Genomic DNA, 16,206 nt, shown 5'->3' with positions numbered 1-16,206 from the left:
TTATGAACAAGGCTATCTGTTGATATATGGTGTACAAATATTTTTTAATTCAACAATTGGTTAAAATTTATGGTGTCTTCAAATGATGGGACTATATGCAGTCACTAAAAATCACCTTATAGAAGAATATTTAATAACCCTGATGATTATAATTTGAATATTGTTGAGCAGAGGAGAAAAGCTTACAAAACAGTACTTATAGTCTGATTTCAAATTTGTACATTAAAATGAAAGATTATACAAACCAATGTTAAAAACAGTTATGCGATCAAAAGTGACTTTTATTGTACTTTTCAAGTTTTTTACAAAACATATGAATGATTTTTATAATTTGGAAGGAAAGGCAGTAAATGTCCTTTTGAAAATCTCTGCAAAAATAAAGTCTCTAAAAGGGTCTTGAGAGCTGAGAGTTCAAGGAGACCCCAAGGGCAGGCACTGGGAAGCCTCCTCCCCAACTTGTAACATAACAGCTGGTTTTCAAAGCTTTCATACCACCATTTGTCAACATCACAAGCTTGAAACACCAAGTGTTAGTGAGGATGTGGATCTGTGATATCCTTTACACGTTGCACTGGAGTGTAAACTGGGGCAACCACTTTGCAAAACCCTTGACTTTTATCTCCTAAAGCTGAACACTCACGTGCTTAACACTCGACAGGGAACGCGTGTTTGTCAGTAGACATTACAATAGTAACCCTGGAAAGACCCTTGTTCATCAACACACAAATGAATAATCTGCGGTGTGTTCCCACAATGTGCAGTGGTGTAAAATCAAGTTAACTGGTGTTTGAGAAAACAAAAAAGTTCTGGATTTGGATGGTGGTGATGGTTGTACTGCACCATGAATATACTTAAATGCCACTGAATTTGACATTTAAAATAGTTAAAATAGTAAGTTTTACATTATATGTATTACCATAATAAAAAACAAATTATTATACATAGCTAACTTAATCATGATAGCCCACCAGGCTCCTCTGTCCACGCAAGAATACTGGAGTGGGTTGCCATTTCCTCTTCCAGGGGATCTTCCTGACCCAGGGATTGAACCCACGTCTCCCACATTGCAGGCGGATTCTTTACTGCCAACCCACAGAGGAATCCCCCCCACAAAAAAGTTACCATATATAATTAATCATGATGATACCAAGTAAAAAGTTGAAATTGCCAAAAATGACATACAACATGATGTCCTCTGTGCTCAGTCGCTCAGTTGTGTCCGACTCTTTGCGACCCCATGGACTGTAGCCCGCCAGGCTCCTCTGTTCATTGGTATTCTTCGGGCAAGAATACTGGGGTGGGTTGCCATGCCCTCCTCCAGGGGATCTTCCCAAACCAGAGATCAAACCCAGGTCTCCCGCATTGCTGGCAGATTCTTTACCAGCTAAGCCACCAGGGAAGTCCTTTATAACATTAAAACAACTAAAATTTAAAATAGGCTTTTTGAGAAAGCAAATAAAACACAGTACAACAAAATAAGCAAAGCAAGAGAATGATGACACTTTTAAAAGTGGACATTTAATTTCCGTGGGGTTTTTTAAGTATCCTTGATATTAATTTCTCAGTTTGATATTAATTTCTCATTTAAATATTTTCTTCTCTGCAATTACCCTCTGTGTTTTTTCAGTCTTTTTACATTCTTGAGGCTTTCAGTGGCTGAGTCAAATATCCCTCTTGGTAAATAACACATTGCACTTGAAAACATGTGGGTTGTTTTCAAATCTTTTGATATTGATTTCTAACATAATTTTACAGCGCTAAGAGAACAGATTCTATGATTTCAATACCTATAGACCATGAAATTTTTGCACCTTATTTTATATCCCTGGATATGTTCCAGTGTCTCCTAGTTTATAGTCTATGGGAATTTGAATAGAATTTCGTACCTTGCTGTGGTGTGAAAATTGTGTAAATCTTAATTATGTTGAATTGGTTCATAGTGCTTTTCAGGTCTACTATCCCCTTCCCAGATCAGATCAGATCAGCCGCTCAGTCGTGTCCGACTCTGCGACCCCATGAATCGCAGCACGCCAGGCCTCCCTGTCCATCACCAACTCCTGGAGTTCACCCAGACTCACGTCCATCGAGTCAGTGATGCCATCCAGCCATCTCATCCTCTGTCGTCCCCTTCTCCTCCTGCCCCCAGTCCCTCCCAGCATCAGAGTCTTTTCCAATGAGTCAACTCTTCGCATGAGGTGGCCAAAGTACTGGAGTTTCAGCTTTAGCATCATTCCTTCCTCCCCTTCTACTTTCTATTAATTCTATTAATTTTTGAGAGCTTGACATTGAAACTCCAACTAAAAATCTTTATCTACTTAAAAAACAATTGTAATATATAGTGGAACTATGAAACTTTGTTCTGTATTTTCCAAGTCTCCTGTAAATGTGTTATCATACTTTCATAATTTAAAAAATTTAAAATAACAGAATCACAAACCTGGAAGTCCGGGTGGTTGTTATCTGGATTAGGGAGGGCAGCCTGATACAGGTTATTATTAAGATCCTGACATTTGCTGGGTAGTGGAGCCACAGGCGCTTTTTACATTAGAAGAAAGAAAATGAAGCTGTGTAGAGGAAGAGAGGATGGGAGGGAGGGAGGAGAGGAGGAGAGAAAAGTGTTGTACATGGGCCAGAGGTGAGGGTATGCCACGAAGCAAAGATTATGATTCATCCAATTCTGAGCACCTAGGGTCCTTTTAAAAAGCTAAATGAAAAACAGAACTATCATATGACCCAGTAATCCCACTACTGGACACATACCCAGAGAAAATCATAAGTCACAAAGTTACGTGTACCCTAATGTTCACCGGAGCACTATTTACAATAGTCAGGACATGGAAGCAACCTAAACATCCATCAACAGATGAATGGATCAAGAAGATGTGGTACATATATACAGTACAATATTACTCAGCCATAAAAAGGAACGAAATGGGGTCATTTGTAGAGATATGGATGGACCTAGAGTCTGTCGTACAGAGTGAAGTAAGTCAGAGAGAGGAAAAATAAATATTGTCTATTGATGCGTATAATGGTACAGATGCACCTATTTTCAGGGCAGGAATAGAGATGGAGATGTAGAGAATGGCCTTGTAGATGGGAGCTGGGAGAAGCGGGGACAGACTGAGACAGTGGCATTGGCATATGTACACGTGCGTGTGCCTGCTAAGCTGCTTCAGTCGTGTCTGACTCTTTGCTACCCTGTGGACTGTAGCCCACCAGGTTCCTCTCTCCATGTGATTCTCTAAGCAAGAACACTCCATGTGTAAAACAGATAGCTAGTGGAAAGCTGCTGTATAGCACCGGGAGCTCAGTTTGGGGTGGGATAAGGAGGAAGTGAGAAGGAGGTCCAAGAGCGAGGATATATATACACATACAGCTGATTTACGTTGTTGTACAGTAGAAACTAACACAACATTATAAAGCAGTTGTACTCCAACAAAAACAAAAATGCTAAACAGAGCATATCATGTACTGTTTAGTAATATATAAGTGAAAAGCATTTGTAAAAATTAAATGCATAACTTTGGGGGAAGGTGTTCTAGAATAGTGCCTGTGCACATAATAGGTGCTCAATAAATATTTGCTGTTTGTTGGAGAGGGAAAAAGTAAATGGTTGTTTAATACAACATTTAGCATAGTGATTGCTCTGGGATGAAGAGGAGGATATGTTTGGGGCTTCCCTGATCCTGGCATTCAGTATCTTAAACTCAGTCATGGATACACAATTGTTCATTATCATTCCTAAAACATACATAAGACTTTATATGCACTTTTTGTATGTATGATTTATTTCACAATTTAAAAAGTGAAAAAGGAGAAAGGAAGCATAAATTAATTAAATAGAATGCAAAGAAACAAGAGAATTTTTAGTGCTCTCTGAAAACACCAATAAATAATCAAAGCTCTGGAAAAATGGATCAAAAAAGAAATAGAGAAGGCACAGATATTCAGAATGAAAAAGAGGATAAAACTCCAGATACAGTACAGTTTTGTTTTTTTTTTAAACTATTTAAAGTATACTAGGACCACTTCTGGGCTTCTAAAGAATCCACCTGCCAATGCAGGAGATGCAGGCTCAATACCTAAAGAAGGAAGACATCCCAGAAAAGGAAATGGCAACCTACTCCAGTATTCTTGCCCAGGAAATCCCATGGACAGAGGAGCCTAGCGGGCTACAGTTCGTGGGGTCACAAAAGAGTCGGACATAACTTAGCAACCAAACAACAATTTATCTATGGGCAATAAGTTTTCAGTTCAGTTCAGTTGCTCAGTCATGTCCAACTCTTTGTGACCCCATGAGTCGCAGCACGCCAGGCCTCCCTGTCCATCACCAACTCCCGGAGTTCACCCAAACTCATGTCCATCCAGTCGGTGATGCCATCCAGCCATCTCATCCTCTGTCCCCTTCTCCTCCTGCCCCCAATCCCTCCCAGCATCAGAGTCTTTTCCAATGAGTCAACTCTTCGCATGAGGTGGCCAAAGTATTGGAGTTTCAGCTTTAGCATCAGTCCTTCCAAAGAACACCCAGGAATGGTCTCCTTTAGAATGGACTGGTTCGATCTCCTTGCAGTCCAAGGGACTCTTAAGAGTCTTCTCCAACACCACAGTTCAAAAGCATCAATTTCTTCGGCACTCAGCTTTCTTCACAGTCCAACTCACATCCATACATGACCACTGGAAAAACCATAGCCTTGACTAGACGGACTTTTGTTGGCAAAGTAATATCTCTGCTTTTCAATATGTTATCTAGGTTGGTCATAACTTTTCTTCCAAGGAGTAAGTGTCTTTTAATTTCATGGCAGCAATCACCATCTGCAGTGATTTGGGAGCCCCCAAAAATAAAGTCTGACATTGTTTCCACTGTTTCCCCATCTATTTCTCATGAAGTGATGGGACCAGATGCCATGATCTTCGTTTTCTGAATGTTGAGCTTTAAGCCAACTTTTTCACTCTCCTCTCTCACTTTCATCAAGAGGCTTTTGAGTTCCTCTTCACTTTCTGCCATAAGGGTGGTGTCATCTGCACATCTGAGGTTATTGATATTTCTCCCGGCAATCTTGATTCCAGCTTGTGCTTCCTCCAGCCCAACGTTTCTCATGATGTACTCTGCATATAAGTTAAATAAGCAGGGTGACAATATACAGCCTTGACGTGCTCCTTTTCCTATTTGGAACCAGTCTGTTGTTCCATGTCCAGTTCTAACTGTTGCTTCCTGACCTGCATATAGGTTTCCCAAGAGGCAGGTCAGGTGGTCTGGTATTCCCATGTCTTGAAGAATTTTCCACAGTTTATTGTGGTCCACACAGTCAAAGGCTTTGGCATAGTCAATAAAGCAGAAATAGATGTTTTTCTGGAACTCTCTTGCTTTTTCCATGATCCAGCGGATGTTGGCAATTTGATCTCTGGTTCCTCTGCCTTTTCTAAAACCAGCTTGAACATCAATAAGTTTTAAAACAGACTAAGCCATGCTCTAGAAAAGTGTAACAAGATATCAAAATGGGACTTTCTCCATCTCACCTTCAACTGAGGGTCCTGGGACCAAGAACCAGATGCAGTTGCAAAATGCTTTCTCATTTCTAAACAAGATGCCAAACCACCTCACCTCTGTAGGGTGAGCAAAGGTTCTGTGAAACCAGTTCTGCCAGTACTGGTCTTCACCAGGTAGAGCTGTTTGTTGTTGTCGTTCAGTTACTCGGTCACTCAGTCGCGTCCCTTCTTTGCAACCCCAGGGACTGCAGCACGCCAGGCTTCCTTGTCATTCACCATCTCCTGGAGCTTGCTCAAACTCGTGTCCATTGAGTCAGTAATGTGATCTGCTAAAAGGGTACAAATTGGGAAGGCCTGGCAGAAAGGAGGGTGTCTTTGGTGATGGGTGGGTAGGAGCTTCCTCTTAACCTCAAACCAAGTGAGCTTGACCAGGACCACTCAGAGGGCTTGAGGGGCTCCCAGGACGAAGAGTCATAAAGGCTTCTGTGTACCTGAAAATCCTAAAGCCAGCCATGGTGAGCTAGCATCAGAGGGAGTGTGAGGAGTAAGGACTGACTTGGGGAGCTGCACTCTGCCAACAGTGGGCAAGGAAGCAAAGGGTCAGAGGGGAGGACATGAAGGGAATGGAGCCTGTCCTCTGGGGGACAGGCTCAAACAAATAGGGTCTGGCAGAGAAAACCAGAGAGCCAGCTGGAGTCAAGATGTCACCATGCCATGGGCATCGCACCTGGAGGCCCAGTGGAGTGTAGATGGGGCTCCGAGACAATCCAAATAAAGAGCCTGCTTTAGACATCAGCAAGCCTAGAAAGTGCCAACCCCTCATAAAAGTACCTGTATGAGGTTCTTACAACAGTGCCCTTTCCCCCGTGGCCGCCCCCCAGGCAGTCCCACAGATTGAACGTAGTAACCTATCCATCCGCCTATTTATACATCTATCATCTATCTATCCTGGCCAAGGGACGCTTATCCCAGAAATGCAAGGAAGGTTCAACTTCAGGAAAATGTTTAACATAATTCACCGTATTACTAGAAAGAGAGAAGAAAAGCTATATGAAAAAAACTTTGATGAAACTCAAACCTGTAAAGCAACTATACACAAATAAAAATTAAATGAAAAACAAAAAAGAAGAAAAACTCTTAGGAGGCCATGTGAATCAGCTCCAGTACAACACTGGAAGGGTGCCTTCCTTATAACAATTTATTGAGCTGTACATTTATATATTTTTTGAATATTTTGAAGTTAAAAAGATAAATAAATTGCACTGGATAAATGGCTGGTTTTGGATTGGAATGGGAAATGTATAAAATGAGCCTAGAACATCTTTAATGTCAGAAAGTAAAGAAAAAAATTCAAACATACTTATACTTTAATTCAAAGCTTCATGTTAAAAACAAACTCCTAGAGCATTAGGGCCAGTGAGATCTTCCCTAACTTCCCAAAAAGGTATCCTTGGAAAACACGCAGCAAATATCTCAGTGGTGAAACATCAGATGTATTTTCTTTACAATGACAAATCATGTTATCTGGTGCTAAATCTAACTAAAATAAATGCTCAAGACCTATAAGGAGAAAAATGTAAAACTGTATTGAAGGAAAGAAATAAACAACAGAAATGACACTTGCGTGTGAAGTCGTTTCAGTTGTGTCCGACTCTTTACAACGCTACGGACTGTAGCCCACCAGGCTCCTCTGTCCATGGGATTCTCCAGGCAAGAACACTGGAGTGGGCTGCCATGTCCTTCTCCAACAGAAAAGATAGAGCACATCTATGGATGGAGGGACTCTACATCTTAAAAATAGTGCACTTCCCCACTTCTGTCTATAAATTCAATGCCATTCCCACTAAACTCTCAAAGGGTTTTATCACAGAACTTGATAAGATTATCTTAAAGTTAATGTGGAAGGAAAGAGAGCCAAGAAAATTTTGAAAGAACAAAATTGAGAGACTTACCTTGCCAGATATAAGGAATTATTATAAAGCTATTACAATTTAAAGTGGTGGTATTGCTCCAGGAATAAATAAATAAACCATGGAATAGAAGATAAAGCCCAGAAATAAACCCATAAATGTAGCTTATATGTAACAGAATTACAAATCAGAGTAATGAATTATTCTATAAATAATAGATGATTAGATGAAGTATTCTATTAATGGTACTGGGAAAATTGGCCATTTGGAAAAAAGTAAAATTAGGCCTTTTCCTCACATTGTATACACACACACACACACACACACACACACGTGACAGGAACACACAATCCAAGGAGATTAAAGATCGAAATGTGAAAAAAAAATATTTTTTTAAGTTTCAGAAAAGAAAAATATAGAAGGATATTTATACCATCAGCATAAGATTTTTAATCAAATTTTTATCAAGATATATTAACTACAACTATAAAGGAAAGTTTTGTAATGTTGAAATACATTGAAATTTAAAACTTCTGTCTGACAAAGACTTTTGTAAATGATATTTGAAAGATAAGTTGCAGACTGAGAAAAGATTTTTTTAATTTTATTGAAGTACAGTTGATTTACAATGTATTCATTTCTACTGTACAACAAATGGACTCAGTTATACATACATATATTTTTTCTTATTCTTTTCCATTATGATTTATCACAGAATACTGAATATAGTTCCTTGTGCTATACAGTTCAGCTTGATTCAGTCGCTCAGTTGTGTCCGACTCTTTGTGATCCCATGAATCGCAGCACGCCAGGCCTCCCTGTCCACCACCAACTCCTGGAGTCCACCCAAACCCATGTCCATCGAGTTGGTGATGCCATCCAGACATCTCAGTAGGACATTGTTATTTACCCACACAATATACACTAGTTTGCAGCTGCTAATCCTAAACCCCCTATCCTTCCCTCCCCTCCCCACTCCCCTGCTCTTAGCAACCACAAGTCTGTTCTCTATGTCTGTGAGTCTGTTTCTATTTCATAGGTAAGTCTGTGTCATATTTTAGATTCCACACATAAGGGATACCATATGGCATTGTCTTTCTCTTTCTGACTTACTTTGCTTAGTATGATCATCTCTAGATCCATCCATGTTGCTGCAAATGGCATTGTTCATTCTTTTTGATGGCTGAGTAATATTCCATTGTGTATATATCACATCTTCTTCATTCATTCATCTGTCAATGGCTATTTAGGCTGTTTCCATATTCCAGCTATTGTGAATAGTGCTGATATGAACACAGAGGTGCCTATATCTTATCAAATTATAGTTTTGTCTGGGTATATGCCCAGGAGGGTGACTGCTGGATCATGTGGTAGCTCTATTTTTAGTTTTTTGAGGAACCTCCATGCTGTTCTCCGTGGTGGCTGTATCAATTAACATTCCCACCAACAGTGTAGAAGGGTTCACTTTGTTCCATACCCTCTCCAACATTCCTTATTTGCAGACTTTTTGATGACAGCAATTCTGAGCAGTGTGTGGTGCTACTTCCTTGTAGTTTTGATTTGCATTTCTTTAACAATTAGCAATGTTGAGCATCTTTTCATGTGCCTATTAATCATCTGTATGTCATCTTTGAGAAATGTCTATTTAGGCCTTCTGTCCATTTTTTGATTAGGTAGTTTGTTATTAAGTTGTACAAACTTGTTTATATATTTTGGAAATTAAGCCCTTGTTGATCACATCATTTGCAAATAATTTCTCCCAGTCCATAGGTTGTCTTTCATTTTGCTTATGGTTTCTTTTATTGTACAAAAGCTTATAAGTTTAATTAGGTCCCATTTGTTTATTTTTGCTTTTAGAGAAAAGATATTTGCCCACCAAAAGATTAGTATCCAGAAAATATAAAGAATTCCAACAAATCAGTAAGCAAAAAACAACGTAACAGAAGTGGGCCAAACATATGAACAGATAATTCACAGAAGAAACAGGGAGGTGAATAATCATATAAAAATATGCCTAACCTCACCAGGATTCACAAGAGCAAATTGCAACAACAGAAAGATTTTATTTCATACTGATTAGATTAGCCAAGTTATGCAAGTCTGATAACAGAGTTATAAGCAATGTGGGAAAGGAACTCCTATACTTGTTGATGGGAGAGTGTGTTGGTACAGTCACTTTGTGGAGGAATGTGAGACTATCTAGGGCTTCCCTGGTGGCTCAGAGGTTAAAGCGTCTGCCTCCAATGTGGTTTGATCCCTGGGTTGGGAAGATCCCCTGGAGAAGGAAATGGTAACCCATTCCAGTATTCTTGCCTGGAGAATCCCATGGACAGAGAAGCCTGGTAGGCTACAGTCCATGGGGTCGCAAAGAGGCAGACAAGACTGAGCGACTTCACTATAGTAGATCTTAAGATCATTGAGCCTAACAACACAGCAAAACCAAATCTGAGTAACCACTCTGAAGAGAATTTCAGACGCACAGAGAGACAGGTGTGAAAATGTTCACTGCAGACCTATTTGTAATAATGAGAAAACAGAAATAACCATTAGGAAAATGGAAATCTAAAAATGTGGTTTATTCACTCAATGAAATATCATACAACAGTTAAAATGAAACTAGATGTATGTATATTACCTCTCACATTTGCTCCTTTCACTTTATAGATTCCACCTCTTTGATGTCTGTAAGATCTATTTCCTCGCTTCCACCACTCTGACAATCCCCTGCCTCTATTTTTGCTTAGATGATGCAACAGACACCTAACTGACCCCCACTCCCCACTGGCCCAGGGCAGCCATCCAGCAGTCAAGAGCATCTTTCTTAGGTGCCCATCTGACATTGTCATTTACCTGCTTTAAAACCTTCCAATGACTGTGGCCTAGATGACAAATGCAGATGCCTTAGCAGAGCTTACAAAAACCTCAACTTCCATCTCATCCACCCTTCTAATTCAGCCTCACAGGACTGTTTGTGGTTCACCAGACAGGCCAACTGTTCTGCCACCTTGCCTGGATCACATGACATGCTCCGTCCACCAGAAGGGAGGTTTCCTTTAACTCAATACCTTCCTACCTGCACTGGTCCACTCAGCCTGCAAGCATCCATCTTCAAAATTCAGCTCAAGTATCTATGTGAAGAATTTGTCCACATATGCCCACAGACCCCTCTCCCCACTTTTTGTTCCCCCAGTGATCCCCTCAGCCACACTTGAAGGCATAAGACTGAACTCTCCTCACTGGGAACCAAGGCAAGTCATTTTCCACTCTGAGTCATCCATCATTCCTTCTAGCCTCTCTGTAGGCCAGTGCCTGCTAGAGACCAGGGTGAGAGGCCAGTTCTCACCTGGATGCCGGGGTTCCTCCCCAGTCTTGTCAAACGACATCACTTTTCACTTTCCCTGGCTGTTTCCCTGTTTCCTTCTTTCTCATCCCTGCATCAAGTTCATAGTCTAGGACCCAACCTGAAGACCCAAAAGCTGAGCCCAAAGATCCAGGTGCTCATCACAGAAGAGCTTCAGTAGGGGCGAACCCCTGAGCCCCACCCCAGGAGGATTCCTGTGAGCAGATGCTCAAAGCTAAACTCCATGTCCTCCTCCACTTCCCACAAACATGGCCCAGAGAATTGGCTGAGGAGGAGGAGGAGGAGGAGAAGGAGCCTGGCTCAGAAGAAAGGAGGATAGCCAGCAGAGTAAAGTTGGACACAGCCAAGCTGGAAGGAACAGTGTCACATCCTAGCGCATGTTCTCCTAGACATCTGCCTGAAAGCACAGGCTCCAGCTGATGGACAAGGAATCAGAAGTATGTAGTATTGTCACCCCAGTCCTGCCCAAGCGGTGTTAGACTGTGGCCTTGTACAGTAAGCCCTTTAAATTTTTATTTACTTAGTTTTGGTTGTGTTGGGTCTTTGTTGCTGTGCATGGGCTTTTTCTAGTTAGTGAGCAAGTGGGGGGCTACTTTTCGTGGTGGTGCACGGCTTCTCATTGAAGGGGCTTCTGCTGCTGCACAGGCTCCAGAGCACAAGCTCAGTAGTCGTGGCGCGTGGGGCTCAGTTGCCTGGCAGCAGGTGGGATCTTCATGGACCAGGGATCGAACCCATGTCCCCTGCATTGGTGGGCAGATTTTAAACCACTGGACCACCAGGGAAGTACGGTAAAAACCTTTTTTAAAATCCTGTTGATGACACCTTCTGTCCATAGAAGGTTGGTCCTATTAAGTAGAAGTTTTTTGCCTGGCAAGTACCCTGACAGGATTGATGCATACACTCTTGGCTGGAGCAGCTAAGTGCTAGAACTGCTCTGCAGAATAGAAGGAAGTGAATTTGGACATCTAGGGAATGGAAGGGAGAAGGCAATGGCAACCCACTCCAGTACTCTTGCCTGGAAAATCCCATGGATAGAGGAGCCTGGTGGGCCGCAGTCCATGGGGTCGCGAAGAGTCAGACACATCTGAGCGACTTCACTTTCACTTTTCACTTTTATGCATTGGAGAAGGAAATGGCAACCCACTCCAGTGTTCTTGCCTGGAGAATCCCAGGGACGGGGGATCCTGGTGGGCTGCCGTCTATGGGGTCGCATAGAGTCGGACACGACTGAAGCGACTTAGCAGCAGCAGCAATGGGGAATGGAGGGGAGGAGTGTCAGAAAAGGAGAGGAAGAAAACAGTAAGTGGGGGAGGTTGGGCAGTTGGGGTGAGAAGGTGAATCAGCATTTTAAAATAAGAAAGATCAGGGTGAAAAGATTCTAAACCCCCTGCTGTGGGATGCTCTGTGGGACCCCTCTCTGGAGGTGGGAGAGATCTGGAGGTGTCACGTTCAAAGATCTTGGTGCAGGGATGGAGTGATGGATCATGTGGGGTGAAAGAGAGGGGTCTTAGATCTGTACCTTAAGAGCCTGGGGTCCGTTGGGGATCTGTAGAATTCTTCAGAGAGGTGGAAGGGGCTTCAGAATCAGATTTCAAGACAGTCTCATCTCAATCCTAAGTGCCTTCAGCTGACATCTGGATCACTCATTAATTGCACAGCATCTAATAAATTTAGAAAACACTATTCACCTTTCCCAAGTCCATCAGAGCCCTCTAACCCATCATTTCCTCAAGAATAAACGGATATAAATAAGAAGGATTTCCTTGATGGTACAGTGGATAAGAATCCACCTGCCAGTGCAGAGTACACAGGGTCAACCCCTGGTCTAGGAAGATTCCACATGCTGTGGAGCAGCTGAGGCCGTGTGCCTAGAGCCTGTGCTCTGCCACAAGAGAAGCCACCAGAATGAGAAGCCCACACACCACACAAAGAGAAGGCCCTCCTTGCCGCAACTAGACAAAGCCCATGTACAGCCACCAAAGCCCAGTGCAGCCATAAATAAATAAATATATTTTTGAAAAATAAAGAAAAAATAAAAGAATAAATGGATGTGTGCACATCTACCATGCCTGGTGTTTAACCCTCCTTCCTTGCACTTAGCCACAGATCACAAGTCATTCAGAGTTGTGGAGGCAGGAGAAATAAGCCTGGTGAAAGCCTGTTTAAAGACTGAGTACTGGAGACCCAGAGAGGAAGAGCAACTTTCTCAAGACCACACAGCTAATGGGGGAAGAGCTAGGGCTTAATTTTTTCTGCCCCCAGGTTTGAGCTCCCCACTCCCCTCCCTGAGGACTGCAGCTGCTGTGGGTTAGGATGGAGCCAATTTGGGTCTGAGAGCAATTCATTAGAACGTGTCCTGAGAGTCAGAGGCGGAGACAAGGAGGCCTTGTTTTCTAAGGGATTCTTCCCAGGGCTCCAAGCTCCAAGCAAACACATTCCTGAATCTTTGCCACCACATTTAAAACCAGAGGAGAAAAGTTATAAATGGGCTTTTTCTCTCTGTAGATAAGAGAACCACAGGATATCAGGTCTGTGAGAGACAGGCTAGCGAGATGTCTCCCTGCCCAGACTCCCTTTGGCCTAAGAATCTGAATTCTCTCCGTGCACCTTTAGAGTTCCATGGGCAGAGAGGTGTGTGTTTAGTAGCTTCTTCAATAAACACTGTAAATATACTTTTAATTTTTACTTCTTTTATCATAGAAAAACTATATATATTGAATAAATTACATTGAATATTTTTTCAAAATTCTGATTTACTTATCTTGGCAAATTTCTTGGGACCTGGATACACTGGAGGGAGGGTTATTGTACTATTCTCTTTATTTTTATGCATGTTTTCAAAATTTTGTAATAAAAAGTTAAAACTGCATGTGTATATTTTTTAAATCTGCTTCTTAAATGTCAGAAGTAAGAACTTCCATTGTAAATATTTTGCATGTTGGTTTAAAAAAAACACACACCAATTTGCTATCGACAAACTCCAGTCTGTCGACCTGTGCTTATATCGAAGTTCTCATTTTAAAGTTACAATTAAAGGAATTCCCCGGCAGTCCAGCAGTTAGGACTCTGCGCTCTCACTGCTGAGGGCCCGGGTTCAATCCCTGGGCGGGGAACTAAGATCCCACAAACCACGCAGCACAGCCAAATAAATAAAGGTACAATTAAAAGTGTTTCCTTTAAAGTGGCAATTTGGGGCACTATATAACCTATACCGTGAGGTGAGGAAGCAACTAAGTCTCATTTCTCCTGTCACAATCATTTCACACTTGTGGGCACACACACATGAAACATCGGCAGTGTGTGGATGGAGTCCACGTTGATCACTCACACTGCTGGGCTCTGTGTCTCCCAACAGAAGCAGGTACCCCTACAGCACTGCATCTATCCTGCTAACCTGTACCTGCCACATGCACTTAGAATTCTTTATCGCTCATCTGCTCCCCAGCTACCTGCTGAGCTACATGAAGGCATGGATGAGGCTGGCCCCACTGTGGGTCCTGGGCTGGGACCCTGCCCCACACAGAATGGGGACTCAATAAATAAATGTTAGATGATATAAAAGTCAAGCTGTGTATGATTCTGGGCTTGGACTAGAGAGTTGGGAGAAAAACAAGAGGGAAGTGACCTGGGACATGGAGCAAGATCGGGGCTCCTCATTTCACCTGATTATCTGTGGGGCCTCTGTCTTTCCATCAGCAAAATGGGAAAAAAAAAATTATCTTTACTTTGCAGAGTCATGGTGAGGAAGAAAGATGATGGCTATGCGGTACCTGACACACAGTAGGTGCTACAGAAAAGGCTGCTGTACCTACAGTGATAATCCTGGGATGAAGATGACATCTGATGCAGAGCTTGGGACAGTGGTGAGTGCTTTAAGCACAGTCAATGAAGGGTTACCTGCACGCTCAGTCACTTCATGCACGTCTGACTCTTTACAACCCATGGACTGTAGCCTGCCAGGTTCCTCTGTCCGTGGGATTCTCCAGGCAAGAATACTGGAGTGGGGTGCCATGCCCTTCTCCAGGGGATCTTCCCAACCCAGGGATCGAACCCTTGTCTCCTGTGTCTCTTGCACTGCAGCCAGATTCTTTACCCACGGAGCTACCTGGGAAGCCCTACTGAAGAGTTACCAGGCTGTAGTTAGCCAAAAACTCAAGACCTTTGAATAAAGGTCAGGGAGGAGAGAGAGAGTTCGCAGGTATTTATTGGTTTATATGCCATGACTTTGACTAATCCTCATATCAACCTGTGCAGTGTGTGGCTTGTGCCCAAGGCCGCGGGAGGGGAAGAGGAAGCATGAACACAGGCAGGTGCAGCCTCCCAGGGCGGGCAGGGCTGGAATTCCTGGCATTTGGAGCAGGAAGTGTTTCTGGGCTTCTAGTACTCTCCCTATTCTTTTTAAATCAAATCAAGTCCTGGAAGCAGCTCAAGGTTTACCCCCTTTGGGGCCCAGTCCCTGTACCTTTGTTTAACAACAAACACAGATTCATTCCAGGCTGGCCTAGTTTACGTTGACCTGGGCAGGGCTTTGCCTGAGAAGAAGACAGAGCCTCCCAGGCAACAGTCCAGTCCCCAGTCAGAGGACATGACCTGCTGTCTTCTCCCATCTTTGGAACCCTGCTCGCCCTGGGTTCACCTCTGAGCACCTGACCCTGGGAAACCTCTTACCCCTTGAAACATGGAGTACAGAGCTTCCAGGGGCTTCAGCGACAGAGGGGGCCTAGCAGACACACCTTGAGCCAGGGATAGGACAAACCTGGGTGGACATCTGGTCCTCTACTCCCTGGCGTTGTGACATCTGGTTGAGTGACTTCACCCTCTGTGCCTCAGATACCTGCAAAATGGGCACAGCGTTGCCTGCCTCAAAGGTTGCTGTCAGTCTTTAAGATGACAGCGTGTAGAACACGCCTGGTGCACAGTAGGGACTCGATAAACGTCCATTTCCTGGTTTGTCATCCTGGAATAGCCCACGCTTCCATCATGGTGGCCTTTGCCATTTTTGTGCAACACCAATATGAGTCTCACTTTTTTCTATATTGATTCACTTTTTAAATATTTTTGTTTATTTGGCCGCCCTGGGTCTTAGTAGCAGCATGTAAGATCTTTGGTCTCTGTTGCAAAATGCCAGATCTTAAGTTGCTGCACACAAACTCAGTTGCAGCATATGGGATCTAGTTCCCCGACCAGGGATCTAACCTGGGTCCCCAGCATTGGGACTGCAGAGTCTCAGCCACTGGGCCACCAGGGAAGTCCAATGCATTGATTCACTTTGAAAACTCAGTCTCACCTCTGCAAATAGGAAACCAGCAGCACTTGGAAAGCATTCCTTCCTTTGTTTAGTCAATATTTGTTGAGGGCCAGTCATGTACCAGGTATTGTTCTGGATGCTCGGGGTGTCATAGTGAACCAGCCACTCCTCACCCTGATAGAGTGTGCATTCCAGTG

At 42.9% G+C, this 16,206-nt stretch overlaps 1 long non-coding RNA gene across 1 annotated transcript in view; it reads right to left on the bottom strand.

Annotated features, from left to right (window-relative positions):
* The window catches only part of LOC138989487 (uncharacterized), a 39,563-nt gene extending 27,146 nt beyond the window's left edge, over positions 1-12,417 (bottom strand). Inside the window, exon 1 of the long non-coding RNA XR_011465786.1 lies at positions 12,281-12,417. This is a non-coding gene — a long non-coding RNA (uncharacterized lncRNA). The remainder of the gene's footprint in view (positions 1-12,280) is intronic.
* Between the last annotated feature and the right edge of the window lie 3,789 nt (positions 12,418-16,206).

This window comes from Bos mutus, chromosome 10 (assembly GCF_027580195.1).
Source record: "Bos mutus isolate GX-2022 chromosome 10, NWIPB_WYAK_1.1, whole genome shotgun sequence".
NCBI lineage: Eukaryota > Metazoa > Chordata > Mammalia > Artiodactyla > Bovidae > Bos > Bos mutus.
Note: the sequence above shows the minus strand (reverse complement) of the source record. Positions and strands in the feature narration are given on the sequence as shown.